This window comes from Moschus berezovskii, chromosome 18 (assembly GCF_049115385.1).
Source record: "Moschus berezovskii isolate FMDL1 chromosome 18, NW_MosBer_1.0, whole genome shotgun sequence".
Classification (NCBI taxonomy): Eukaryota; Metazoa; Chordata; class Mammalia; order Artiodactyla; family Moschidae; genus Moschus; species Moschus berezovskii.
In genome coordinates this window covers 3,550,795-3,565,574 of record NC_142477.1, presented here as the reverse complement: position 1 = coordinate 3,565,574, position 14,780 = coordinate 3,550,795, and the positions used below count along the sequence as shown (strand labels likewise).

Below are 14,780 nucleotides of genomic sequence, written 5' to 3'. Positions count from 1 at the left end.
AAAAAGTGATTTGGGGAATGACCTTTGTGATTTTTTTGTCTGTTGTAATAGTTGGTATAGTCAGTTTATTTCAATTGAAAGAGTCATAAAGAACTCAGCCAAAGAGGTATTAATCACATCTCAAATACTCATTTTGCATTTGAGTGGTAATTCCTGCAATTGACAGCCATGCTTTCAATAAATTTCAACTTAAAAATGCTATATAAATAGTCTAAGATCAAAGCAAACAGAAGGCATTATTAAGACAATTTTAGGCATGTACAACTCAAAATCCAAGTTACTTTTACTGCAACAGGTAATTTCGGGGGAACATAGAATGTATCATTTATATATACTTCTCCTTCCTGGGAACTTACATATATAAATAACCCAATAAGTATTTGATTTATGAACGGATAACAGTATCCAATGTTAATTAGATTACTATATCCTCCACTAATGATTTACCAATGGGATGCACTATTCTCATCATTGTGTTTTGTGTTCACCTCTCTCTCTGCACATTGAAGTCTTGTCTTAATTCTTCTCCAATACTGTAAAAATAACCTTCTTCCATATTTTTCTTAAGTATTTTGGGAAAATCAAATCAGAGAAAAGTGAAAATAGCAATTGAAAAACAAGTTGGAAATTAGCAGTCTACAACTGAGTACTAATTTGCTTAACTAAGATTTGAGACAAGTTCTTAATAAGATGCAATGATAAGTAATTTTTGAAATTTCCACATGTATTATGAATATTAAATAGAAATTGCATCATAAAACCTTTTGAAATGTAGAGAAGTTCTTAAGCAATTTCTATCCAATTTCTAATTCCCTCCTTAAATATTATAGTAGCATAAAATCTTTCCTTCATATAAAAATACCGAGGATTTTCTCCATGAATTTGGAATGTTTTCCAGGTGGTGTCAGGGATACCATTCATGCATGGTTTTATTATAATACTGAAAAATATTATGTGTTCATCTATGACAGCAAACGATGTATATATTGATCACACGTTGTGTTGGACTCATTATTTCTGTTTTAATAACCTAAAACACTAAGAACGGAGTTACGAAGAAAAAGTGTACAAACCGAACAGTTGGTGACTACAAATTCCAAGTCCACTATTTATTTCAGACTTTGATTAACAGTTTCTATTTTTGTTAAATGATTTTATGTTTACTTTCCAAAACAGTTTAATTGAAATTACAGTGTTCTGCAATACAGAGATGTTTCCCACATGGCACTAGTGGTAAACAATCCACCTGCCAGTGCAGGAGATGCAAGAGTTGCAGGTTCGATCCCTGGGTCTGGAAGATTGCCTGGAGGAGGAGATAGCAGCCCTCTCCAGCATTCTTGCCTGGAAAATTCCATGAACAGAGGAGCCTGATGGGCTAAAGTCTAGGAGATTGCAAAGAGTCAGACACAATTGAGCACGCATTCACACATGCAATACAGAGATGGTGTTATTATCCACCACATCTATTATAAGCCTCTCCACATTTTATTTTCTCAAATGATACTTAAGCAATAAAATGATTATGAGCTGGATGAAATTCAAGCAACATAGAGAAAAGAAAGAAGAGGATGAGAGAAAGAGAGGGGGAGAGATGGGGAAGGAGGAAAGAAAGAAGGAAGAAGGGTGGGAAGGAGAGAGGGAGGAAAAGAAAGAAGGGGGAGAAAGATATGGAAATGTCACAACCTATGAATTATTCTCAGTATTTTCATAACAAAATATTCACCTTAGTGAATCCCTGGTGGCTCAGCAATAAAGAATCCACCTGTAATGGAGGAGACATGGGTCCAATCTCTGGGTCAGGAAGATCCCCTGGGGAAATCTCTTGGATGGAGGAGTCTGTTGGGCTGCAGTCCATGGGGATCGCAAGAGTCAGACAGGATAGTGACTAAACCAGCACCAGTGTTTTCAATCTACACCTAATACTGGACATGAAAGTAGTATTGTGATTTGATTGTATACTTATAGCCCTTCACTGTAGATGGAGAAAGGCAGTTTCACGTCATTACTCTAAAATTAATTCTACTCAAACTTTTCTTTTGCAGAAGTCCTTCCAAGGGAACAGTAAACAGGCTTGATTCTTTTAACTGAGGCTTTGTGTTTGTTTGTTTTTCCTTTAGGTTGGCTTCTTTTCTTAGGGACACAGGCCAATTTCTCTTTTAATTAGCTAATGACCTCAGGGCTCTAACTCCCTCTGAATGAGGACAAAGACAGTTATATCTGTAGTCTGATTTTGTAGTATTTGTTTAATCAGAAAAGTATAACATCAATGATTTTTCTTTTAATGCCTTAAAATGTTAGATTCCATTCAAGAGGACTTTCCTGTTGCCTCAGATGGTAAAGAGTCTGCCTGCAGTGCAGGAGACCTGGGTTTGACCATTGGGTTAGGTAGAACCACTTGAGAAGGGAATAGCTACTGAAGACTCCAATATTCTGGTGGGAAAATTCCATGGACAGAGGAGCCTGGTGGGCTACAGTCCATGAGGAGAAAGAGTTGGACACAACTGAGCAACTAATACTTTTCAAAATAGTGTTTCTTCAGAAATAATACTACATTTCATTGATGGTAGTATGCAAACACTTTTAAAACATTTAAAAAGAAGCCAATTACTGCTTTCTTCAGTAAGTTTTCCTACGTTTAAAATTTTCTTCAAAACTGCCTCAACTATTCTAATAACTTTTTACATTAAAACTAACAATACATTTCAAAATTCTTTTAGTCATTTATCTCACTAATTTTCTAACAGAATAATGAAGACATTGCCTGAAATATAGTCTAACTTATCAAATTTAATATAATATCTTAAGAGCCTGTAAAAATCTGGCTTAATAAACTTTGATATTTATGGCATGATTAGCTAAGAAAATCAATCTAAAATGTAAACAACACTTTTGATGTAAGAGTTCACGCTTATCTTCCTGGACTGGAATGAAGTTATTTCTTTCTTTGATATGGAGTATTTTAAATGTTGTTCTATTGATATTTAACTTTAAACAATTTGAAGGTTAGGTGTTGCACATGTCTTTCTAAATCATTTGCTCTCTCCAAAGCAAATAGTGCTCTTTAAGTAGAAATAGATTTCTTTCGGCCTTGGAAATTAGTTCTCTCACGTGTCAATGTACAATTGAACCAGCTCATTACACTAGCCATTCAAATATTTTGGAAAGCAACCAAAAATGTCCCTAGCCATACCTTTTCTTTTCAGTGATGTATTACTTTATTCTGTAGTGCTTTAAATAACAAGGTAACTGACTCCAGGATTTTTGCCTGGAGAAACCCATGGACAGAGGAACCTGGTGGCCTACAGTCCACTGGGTCACAAAGAATCACACACAACTGAAAGCTACTTAGTACACAAGCACATAAATATCCTAGGGGAATTAGGACAAGAGTGAAAGCAGACATTCTAGGAATCAGTGAACTAAAATGGACTGGAATGGGTGAATTTAATTCAGATGACCATTATATCTACTCCTGTGAGCAGGAATCCCTTAGAAGAAATGGAGTAGCCATCATGGTCAAAAAAAGAGTCCAAATGTAGTATTTGGATGCAATCTAAAAAATGGCAGAATGATCTCTGTTCGTTTCCAAGGCAAACAATTTAATATTAGAGTAATCCAAGCCTGTGCCCCAACCAGTAATGCTGAAGAAGCCGAGTTGAATGGTTCTATGAAGACGTAGAAGACCTTTTAGAACTAACACCCAAAAAAGATGTCCTTTTCGTTATAGGGGACTGGAATGCAAAAGCGGGAAGCCAAGAAACACCTGGAGCAACAGGCAAACTTGGTCTTGGAGCACAGAATGAAGGGGAAAGGCTAATAGAGTTTTGCCAAGAGAACGCCCTGGTCATAGCAAACACCCTCTTCCAACAACACAAGGGAAGACTCTACACATGGACATCACCAGATGGTCAACACCGAAATCAGATTGATTGTATTCTTTGCAGCCAAAGATGGAGAAGCTCTTTACAGTTAGCAAAAACAAGGCCAGGAGCTGACTGTGGCTCAGATCATGAACTCCTTATTGCCAAATTCAGACATAAATTGAAGAAAGTAGGGAAAACCACTAGATCATTCAGATATGGCCTAAATCAAATCCCTTATGATTATACAGTGGAAGTAAGAAATAGATTTAAGGGTCTAGATCTGATAGATAGAGTGCCTGATGAACTCTGGACGGAGGTTCGTGACATTGTACAGGAGACAGGGACCAAGACCATCCCCATGGAAAAGAAATGCAAAAAAGCAAAATGGCTGTCTGAGGAGGCCTTACAAATAGCTGTGAAGAGAAGAGAAGTGAAAAGCAAAGGAGAAAAGGAAAGATATAAGCATCTGAATGCAGAGTTCCAAAGAATAGCAAAGAGAGATAAGAAAGGCTTCCTCAGCGATCAATGCAAAGAAATAGAGGAAAACAACAGAATAGGAAAAACAAGAGATCATTTCAAGAAAATTAGAGATATCAAGGGAACATTTCATGCAAAGATGGGCTCGATAAAGGACAGAAATGGTATGGACCTAACAGAAGCAGAAGATATTAAGAAGAGGTGGCAGGAATACACAGAAGTACTGTACAAAAAAGATCTTCATGACGAAGAGAATCACGATGGCGTAATCACTCACCTGGAACCAGACATCTTGGAATGTGAAGTCAAGTGGGCCTTAGAGAGCGTCATGACGAACAAAGCTAGTGGAGGTGATGGAATTCCAGTTGAACTATTTCAAGTCCTGAAAGATGATGCTGTGAAAGTGCTGCACTCAATATGCAAGCAAATTTGGAAAACTCAGCAGTGGCCACAGGACTGGAAAAGGTCAGTCTTCATCCCCATCCCAAAGGAAGGCAATGCCAAAGAATGCTCAAACTACCGCACAATTGCACTCATCTCACACGCTAGTAAAGTCATGCTCAAAATTCTCCAAGACAGGCTTTAGCAATACATGAACCATGAACTTCCAGATGTTCAAGCTGGTTTTAGAAAGGAAGAGGAACCAGAAATCAAATTGCCAATATCTGCTGGATCATGGAGAAAGCAAGAGAGTTACAGAAAAACATCTATTTCTGCTTCATCGACTATGCCAAATCCTTTGACTCTGTGGATCACAATAAACTGTGGAACATTCTGAAACAGATGGGAATACCAGACCACCTTACCTGCCTCATGAGATATCTCTATGCAGGTCAGGAAGGAACACTTAGAACCGGTCATGGATCAACAGACTGGTTCCAAATTGGAAAAGGAGTATGTCAACAATGAATACTGTCACCCTGCCTATTTATATTATATGCAGAGTACATCATGAGGAACACTGGGCTGGAAGAAGCACAAGCTGAAATCAAGATTGCAGGGAGAAATATCAATAACCTCAGATAAGCAGATGACACCACCCTTATGGCAGAAAGTGAAGAGGAACTTAAAAAAGCCTCTTGATGAAAGAGAAAGAGGAGAGTGAAAAAGTTGGCTTAAAGCTCAACATCCAGAAAACTAAGATCATGGTATCTGGTCCCATCACTTCATAGGAAATAGACGGGGAAACAGTGGAAACAGTGTCAGACTTTATTTGGGGGGGGGGGGCTCCAAAATCACTGCGGATGCTGATTGCAGCCATGAAATTGAAAGACGCTTATTCCTTGGAAGGAAAGTTATGACCAGCCTAGATAGCATATTAAAAAGCAGAGACATTACTTTGCCAACCAAGGTCTGTCTAGTCAAGGCTATGGTTTTTCCAGTGGTCATGTTTGGATGTGAGAGTTGGACTGTGAAGAAAGCTGATGGCCGAAGAATTGATGCTTTAAAACTGTGGTGCTGGAGAGGACTCTTGATAGTCCCTTGACTGTAAGGATATCTAACTTGTCCATTCTAAGGGAGATCATTCCTGGGTGTTCATTGGATTGATGCTAAAGCTAAAACTCCAATCCTTTGGCCACCTCATGCGACGAGTTGACTCACTGGAAAAGACTCTGATGCTGGGAGGGATTGGGGGCAGGAAGAGAAGAGGACGACAGAGAATGAGATGGCTGGATAGCATCACCGACTCGATGGACATGAGTTTGAGTGAACTCCAGGAGTCGGTGATAAACAGGGAGGCCTGGTGTGCTGTCATTCATGGAGGCGCAAAGAGTTGGACAAAACTGAGCGACTGAAATGCACTGAACTGAGTGATTTCTATTATTTTTGTTTTTTGTTCCTTCTGTTTGATTTGGATTTATTTTACTATGACTTTTAGAATTTATTGTGGTGAAAATTTAATTTATTGACTTAAGATGCTATTTTAATATTCTAAGTGTTCAGTACTATAATATTGTATTTAACTACTGCTTTGGCTCCATCTCATATATTGTGATATGTTGCATTTATATTAAGTAAAAATGTAGATCAATAAGAGGAAGACCACCAAATACTTGAAAAGTTACATAACATATAAACCTTCAATAGTGATATCTCTCAAATCCTGGACAAAATATTTCTAAAATTTGTTGCTCTAACTCTCTTTTCATTATTCTTTATACAAGTCTATTTATTCCTGCTTATATGTGTACATGCTTAGTTGTCTGTGCGACACTCTGGACTGTAGCCCACTGGGCTCCTGCTTTCAGCATGTACACTGAAAAGGAATGAGTGTGTGTCCCCTTCCCCTTACTCCCCTTTCTGTAGTCTAGGAGACGGTGAGATTTACCTGCTTAGTGTGAATGTGGAGATGGAAAATTCTTGTTGAACATGATCTAATTGTCCCAAGTCTTATAGATTTCTTACTTTTGAATTTTTAATGACAAAGACAATTCTCTTCAAGACATTATTCACTTAAATCTTTTTTAGAACATCTTTATTTTTATTTTATAGAGTCAGTAATATGTAATAATAATTTTCTGATTTTTACAACACTTCCATTTCTTAATAATCACAAAATACAGGAAAAGAGGTCGAAAATTTTAAGGAATCATATGGACAGATATGATTTTGGTTGTCGTACCAAACTCCTCCAGTGTCAGACAGAAAGGTTTAGTTTAATTAAGAAGTGACATGGGGAATAAGCTGATCCCAAGTTATGACCAACCTGCTGCTGCTGCTAAGTTGCATCAGTCGTGTCCGACTCTGTGCGACCCCATAGACAGCAGCCCAACAGGCTCCTCTGTCCTTGGTATTCTCCAGGCAAGAATACTGGAGTGGGTTGCCATTTCCTTTAGACAGCATATTAAAAAGCAGAGAAATTACTTGCCAACAAAGTCCGTCTAGTCAAGGCTATGGTTTTTCCCGTGGTCATGTGTGGATGTGAGAGTTAGACTGTGAAGAAAGCTGATCGCCGAAGAATTGATGCTTTTGAAATGTGGTGTTGGAGAAGACTCTTGAGAGTCTCTTGGACTGCAAGGAGATCCAACCAGTCCATTCTAAAGGAGATTCGTCCTGGGTGTTCATTGGAAGGACTGATGCTAAAGCTGAAACTGAAATACTTTGGCCACCTCATATGAAGAGTTGACTCACTGGAAAAGAGTCTGATGCTGGGAGGAATTGGGGGCAGGAGGAGAAGGGGACGATAGAGAATGAGATGGCTGGATGGCATCACCGACTCGATGGACATGAGTTTGAGTGAACTCTGGGATTTGGTAGTGGACAGGGAGGCCTGGCGTGCTGTGATTCATCAGGTCACAGAGTCGGACACGACTGAACGTCTGAACTGAACTGAACTGAAGGGTAAAGAATATTTTCTATTTAAAGAGCACTAATTTTTATGACAAGGAATATATTATAGACTGTGGTTAGCCTCTGTTCCAAATAAATATAAATTGCCTAATTGCCAAAACAAAAAAGTCTCACTTTTTTCTCTTTTAACTCTATCTATAAAGGTAAGCATTGCATTTAGCTTCAGTTCAAACAGGTAAGCATGAATCATTTTTTCCAATAGCAAATTTAGCTTTACAAATATCTATGTAGATTTAGAATCAGCAAAAAATGCATTCATTTCAGAAGAATTAAAAATAGATCCTTTCTTCTTCAGTTCAGTTATTTCTTCTTACTGCTAATTAATTTAGAAAACCCTGATTCAAATGATCTTTTTACTTTTCTGATTCTTATCATTATATTATCGAGTGAGAAATCACAGAGTACTTTGTAATATGCATGTGTGCACTCAGTCGCTTCAGTCGTCTGACTCTTTGGGAACCTATGGACTGTGGTCCACCAGTCTCCTCTGTCCTTGGGATTCTCCAGGCAAGAGTACTGGAGTGGATTGCCATGCCCTTCTGTAGGAGATCTTTCTGCCCCAGGGACTGAACCCACATCTCTCATCTCTTACATTCCAGGCAGATTCTTTACCACTGAGCCACCAGGAAATGTCTTGTAATATATTTGGCCAAAATATCAAAGATTGCAACCTTATTATCATTATCATCAGTCATCTTAAGTATTAAGATTTATTAAGTGATTACTACATAGTAAGCATATGTTTAAGTAGTTTGCATGTAGTATTAAATCAGGATATATCACAAAAATTTTTTAAATTATTTAACTAAGTTGTACGACAGTAAAAGGAGTTATTAAAATGTGTTCTCATCCAATACCAAGGGAATCATTTGTTTGTTAAAATTAAATTCTATGCAAATGAATGAGAAAATATTAAAGTAATATTGGCCTGTTTTCTTTTTTATCCTAAAGGAAGCAAGCTTCAGACTGCATTCACCAATTTTAGGTTTTCATTTCCTATTTCAAATTGGTTTCATAAACTTGCTCTAAACAGTATTAAATGAATTGTGATATACCTGATTTACATGCTATCATAATCCCTACATCAAAGAAAATTGTCATTTCAGTGGAAATACCAGAAAAATAAACATGAATTATTTTAACAAAAACGAAAGTGGCTCTATTTTGATGAATTATATAGTGATTTTCTCTTTGAATTGTATAAAGAGAAGCATTGACAGTTTTCAGGAGTCAGAGAAACCAAAAAATATGTCACAAGATTTGAGGAAATCTTTGAACGTGAGATTGAGTTTAGAATATAAGTACAGTTTGTATAGAATTTGAATAATTATAATATTTCTTACTTTAGAAATGGTTTTATACTGACAATTCTATTTACTATTCATAAAAAGTTTCCATTTGACAGATAAAAAGTTGAGACAAAAATATTTTAATAAATGTGGAACACTCCATTCTTGATATTAAGTTTTGCTTTCTTACTTTTTCTGGCTTTTCTTTGGCATCTCAGTTTCAGTATGCTTTTCAAATGCACTATCCTACCTGAACATCAAGGAATAATTTACAAAGGGGATTAAAAAATGAGAGAAAACCTTACATACATAAACAGCAGATACAATAAAAAGAATAAAACAAATGGCACTTTCTGCAGGAAATGGATGCACCAATCAAATGTAGGTGCATGCTGCTTGCTAAAAGACTGATGATTCATTCAGCAAGCAATTTTAATCAGTATCCAAATACTACACTCTACATTGATTTAAGTATGTGAATAAAATTTGGTAACGGTGTTGGGACAAGGTATTGAAAAAAGGAGGCATGATTTCATAGACTCATATATGATGCATCTGTCAGCCACTAGCTTCTGACAATTTAAAAGACTCATTATAGCATTTTTTTGGAGAAGGCAATGGCACCCCACTCCAGTACTCTTGCCTGGAGAGTCCCATGGATGGAGGAGCCTGGTAGGCTGCAGTCCATGGGGTCGCAAAGAGTCGGACACGACTGAGCGACTTCAATTTCACTTTTTCCTTTCATGCGTTGGAGAAGGAAATGGCAACCCACTCCAGTGTTCTTGCCTGGAGAATCCCAGGGAAGGGGGAGCCTGGTGGGCTTCCGTCTATGGGGTCGCACAGAGTCGGACACGACTGAAGCGACTTAGCAGCAGCAGCAGCAGCATAGCATTTTTGCATTTCTGCCAATGACATTTTTATTGACAAAATTGTATGATAATGGAAAAAGTTTGAATATCTTTAGTACTGTAATGTGTAGTTTAAGATATTGTAGATAGTACATATATAAATAGTGTATGGCTTCCCAGATGGCTCAGATGATTAAGAATCTGCCTGCCATGCAGAAGATCTGGGTTTGACATCTGGGTAGGGAAAATCCCCTGAGAAGGGAATGGCAACCCACCCCAGTATTCTTGCTTTTGTATGGACTATTGGTTCTACCCCATGTCTGTCTACATTTTTATTTATTTATGTATTTATTTAATTGGAGGCTAGTTACTTTACAATATTATATTTGTTGGTTTTGTCATACATTGACATGAATCTGCCCCGGGTGTACATGTGTTCCCCTTGCAGCAGAAATCTTGACTTTTGTCCTCACTTAATATCCTTAGAATATGTATTTAGTTGTGCATCTTATTTTCAGTGACTTATTTTCTATTGGCTTTCATAAGTTAACCAAAAGTGTTAATCGCTCAGTCGTGTCTGACTCTTTGTGACCCCATGGACTGTAGTCCACCAGGCTCCTCTGTCTGTGGGATTCTCCAGGCCAGAATACTGGAGTGGGTAGCCATTTCCTTCTCCAGAGGATCTTCCCAACCCAGGGATCGAACTGGGGTCTCCTGCACTGTAGGCAGATTCTTTAACATCTGAGCCACCGGGGAATGGCTAAATAAGTTAGCACATAATATGAAAAATACATGTATAACATGCTGAAAACAATGAAGCAATTTACTACTTCTGCAAGAATGAGTAAAAAGAGTATAATTTCTAAATATACACACATGCACGCCCCACGAAAAGTATGCTTGATCTCTAACAGGAAAGAGAGGAAGGAGAGATTTACCTTTTCAGTGGGAATCCATGTTTATACTTTGTAAGTGAAGTGAAGTGAAATGAAAGTCTCTAGTTGTGTCTGGCTCTTTGTGACCCCACAGACTATACAGTCCATGGAATTCTCCAGGCTAGAATACTGGAGTGGGTAGCCTTTCCCTTCTCCAGGGCATCTTCCCAACCAGGATCAAATCGGGGTCTCCTGCATTGCAGAGAGATTCTTTACCAGCTGAGCTATCGGGGAAGCCCAAAATAACCTCCGCCTGAACAGGGACTTGAACCCTGGACCCTCAGATTAAAAGTCTGATGCTCTACTGACTGAGTATCTGGGTTCTTATACCTTGGGGGAAATTCCAAAGAAGCAATCAAATTGATTCATCTTTAATGTATTCTAGAAGTTAATGAATCACATTTAGTGGAAGAATTATATTATGCATTGCCAAAAAAGATCTACAGAAACACCAAAAAAAGCTAGCAATATAGTTAAAATACAAAGAAAAATGCAAAAAAGATGGGAAATCTCAACCTATCTCAGTCACATACATGACTAACAAAAACACATGCAAAAAAGAAAGAATGAATAAGTTGAATGGGATCATCAATAAAACAAGAATTGCTGAGGATGTGGGTAATTTAGGAAGATCTCACAGATGAGTTGTGCAAGGTGTCTCATGCAGTCAGTAAGTGACAGGTGAACATTCTAGCTAGCACTGCTTTCATGGACATAAACCTGGATATATTTGCCTCTTACGTCTGGAGTGTTCCTGGGCCAAAAGAATAGCTTAAAATTCCTTTTTTCTCAATGGAGAAATCTGAATAGAACTTATCACTACTGATTTATGGACTTTACACTGAAATACACATGTTTGAAAACTAGCAATATCCCATAATATTATATAGTCAGCTCATCAATTTTATTTATAAGAAAAAAATGAAATATGTAGAATGCCAGTGCCAAACAAGACTTTGGAAATACCACAGGAAAACCAACACTTTAAAGATGAACTATATTCATCCCTAAAACTATTTTAGGTCACTTACAATGTATTTCACCATGCAATCAAATTAACTTTCAATTGATAATAATTAAACACAGAATTGAGAGGTGAAGAGAAAAACACAGGCTGAAAGAGCAAAATAACTATGTAAATGAATTTAACTCAAATTTTTGCATTTTTGAGCTTTCAGATGAAGAGCAAAATTATAATCACATATCTTCAGAAAAAGTGATAATTCATGGCAGAAAATAAAGTTTAAATGGATAACTTTTCTTACAAATTAATTTAATAATGATGAAAAATGTAATTCACAAACTGTTAGACACTTAGAAATTATAGGCTTGTTTTCTAATGGAATTGGAAAAAATGAATGTTGTACCATCTTTTATATAGATAAGGAAACAAAAGCCAAAGAAAGTGAAATAACAGAATAACAGTATCTTTGATTGGATCATTACCACAGATGAAATATGAAGAGAAGAAGCAGAAGACAACATGTCCACAGTGATACAATTTGTACTCCTGGGGTTTTCTGAACTTCCAAACCTTCAAGGGCTATTCTTTGGGGTGTTCTCCATTATTTACATAATAATCTTTATTGGAAACAGTCTTATAATAATACTAACTAGGCTTGACCCTGCACTGCACAAACCCATGTATTTTTCCTGGCAAGTTTACCCTCCTTGGAAATCTGTTACGTGTCCATTACTCTCCTAGGATTCTGGTGAACCTTTGGACTCAGGACAGAAGCATTTCTGTGCTGGACTGTGCTGCCCAAATGTGCTTCTTCCTTATCCTTGGAGCCACTGAGCGTTTCCTCCTGGTGGTGATGGCCTACAACCGCTGTGTGGCCATCTGTGACCCTCTGCACTACCCCTGGCCATCACCCCAAAGGTATGCCTCCGGCTGGCTGTGGGCTCCTGGGTCAGTGGAATCCCAGTGAAGATAGGGCAAATGTGCCAGATCTTCTTTCTGTGTTTCTGTCATTCGAAAGAGATTAACCACTTCTCCTGTGACATTCCGCCCATTCTAAAGCTGGCTTGCGAAGACACTTTTGCACATGAGCTCTCAGTCTATGCAGCAGCTCTGTTGTTTGTTGCTGTACCTTTTATGTTGATCCTTGCCTCCTATAGCCAAATCATTTCCACTATTCTGAGGTCACCAACAGCCAGAGGACAGGCTAAAGCCTTCTCCACATGCTCTTCTCACCTGATGGTTGTGCTTTTATTCTTCGGATCTGCTGACATTACCTACTCAAGACCAAAATCCAGTCATTCTGCAGGAACTGACGAACTGTTCTCTCTGTTCTACACTATGGTGACTCCGATGTTCAACACATGATACACAGCCTTCAGAGCAAGGATGTGATTACAGCTCTGAGAAAATTATTGCTCAAAAAATAATTTGGTGATTTTAATTATAAATGTTTTGCTTGCTAAACAGTTAACAGAGAAAGATTTTCAGCTTCTATCTTCCCTTTTTAAGGAGTTCAGTTCAGTTCAGTCACTTAGTCGTGTCCGACTCTTTGAGACCCCAAGAATCACAGCATGCCAGGCCTCCCTGTCCATCACCAACTCCCGGAGTTCACTCAAATTCACGTCCATCGAGTCTGTGATGCCATCTTATTCTCTGTAATCCCCTTCTCCTCCTGCCCCCAATCCCCCCCAGCATCAGACTCTTTTCCAGTGAGTCAACTCTTCGCATGAAGTGGCCAAAGTATTGGAGTTTCAGCTTTAGCATTAGTCCTTCCAATGAACACCCAAGACTCATCTCCTTTAGAATGGACTGGTTGGATCTCCTTGCAGTCCAAAGGACTCACCACTTCTTTTCTCAGGTGTACTTATGAATACTTTAAAAGACAAATCCACAATTTACTGGGCTTGGATATATACCAGACAAATGAGTCATCAATCCTCCATGCATAAGAATAATCCTTCCTCATGAATTACATAGTAATTTACATATTGAAAAAAATTAAAACAGAATTGAATCAGTTACATTTTTTGGCTTAAATATGCTGGAAAATATATGTTTACTTATCTAAATAATTATCTGTATCTCCACACTTGTATTTGTTGGCATTCTTTGATTCTATAGCACAGAAAATGACCACTAGCAGTTGAAAACTGGATGTTTGAAGGAGGGATTGAATGAGTGAATGGGTAAATGAATATTGCTAGTGCCAACATCCTACTGCTAGCAAAAAATATCTAGATTTTTCAGAGAGCTAATAGTATTGGGAGCACATTTGCTTATCTACTATAAACTCACATGAAATTACTCCAATCATAAAACCAAAAAAATAGCATTCATAGACTTTGTTCTCTTCCTAAGTGCATGTTAAAACAGTACCTTCCTACTCATCTTAACTGGTTTACTTTGGACATATTTGCATATTCTACTTAGCAAATTTGATCCAAAATAATTTGCTTTGCATTATTTCATCCATTACATAACTGCATTCTAACTGCTAAATCTATGTCAATTTGAATTTTTAAACGAAAATATATATGGATATAAAGGTGAAGAAAAGTTTTAGAAGTTGTTTTCAGAATTACCCACAGTCCATACAATTGCATTACATTAGTGTGTCTGGACTCACTTTCCATGTCTTTATCCCCTCCTTTAGTGTTGAAAATTTTAAATCATTGACTGATATAATCAAGGAAAGTGAACATATTTTACTAGGATTATTAATGCCCATCTTCCCAATTCCATCCTCAAATTCAGCAACATTAAGAGATGATTTGGTGTAGCCGTCCCTGAGAACTTCTGCTACAATTCTTTTGAAAATTATTCCATTCTCCAGTTTTAGTTTCAGAGAAGGCAATGGCATCCCACTCCATTACTCTTGCCTGGAAAATCCCACGGATGGAGGAGCCTAGTGGGCTGCAGTCCACAGGGTAGCTAAGAGTCAGACACGACTGAGCGACTTCACTTTCACTTTTCACTTTCATTCATTGGAGAAGGAAATGGCAACCCACTCCAGTGTTCTTGCCTGGAGAACCCCAGGGACGGGGGAGCCTGAT

General features: G+C 37.8%; 1 pseudogene; it reads left to right on the top strand.

The window, feature by feature from the left end:
* Positions 1–4,947: 4,947 nt before the first annotated feature.
* On the top strand, positions 4,948–13,154 carry LOC148774945 (olfactory receptor 10AG1-like; annotated as a pseudogene).
* Positions 13,155–14,780: the final 1,626 nt, after the last annotated feature.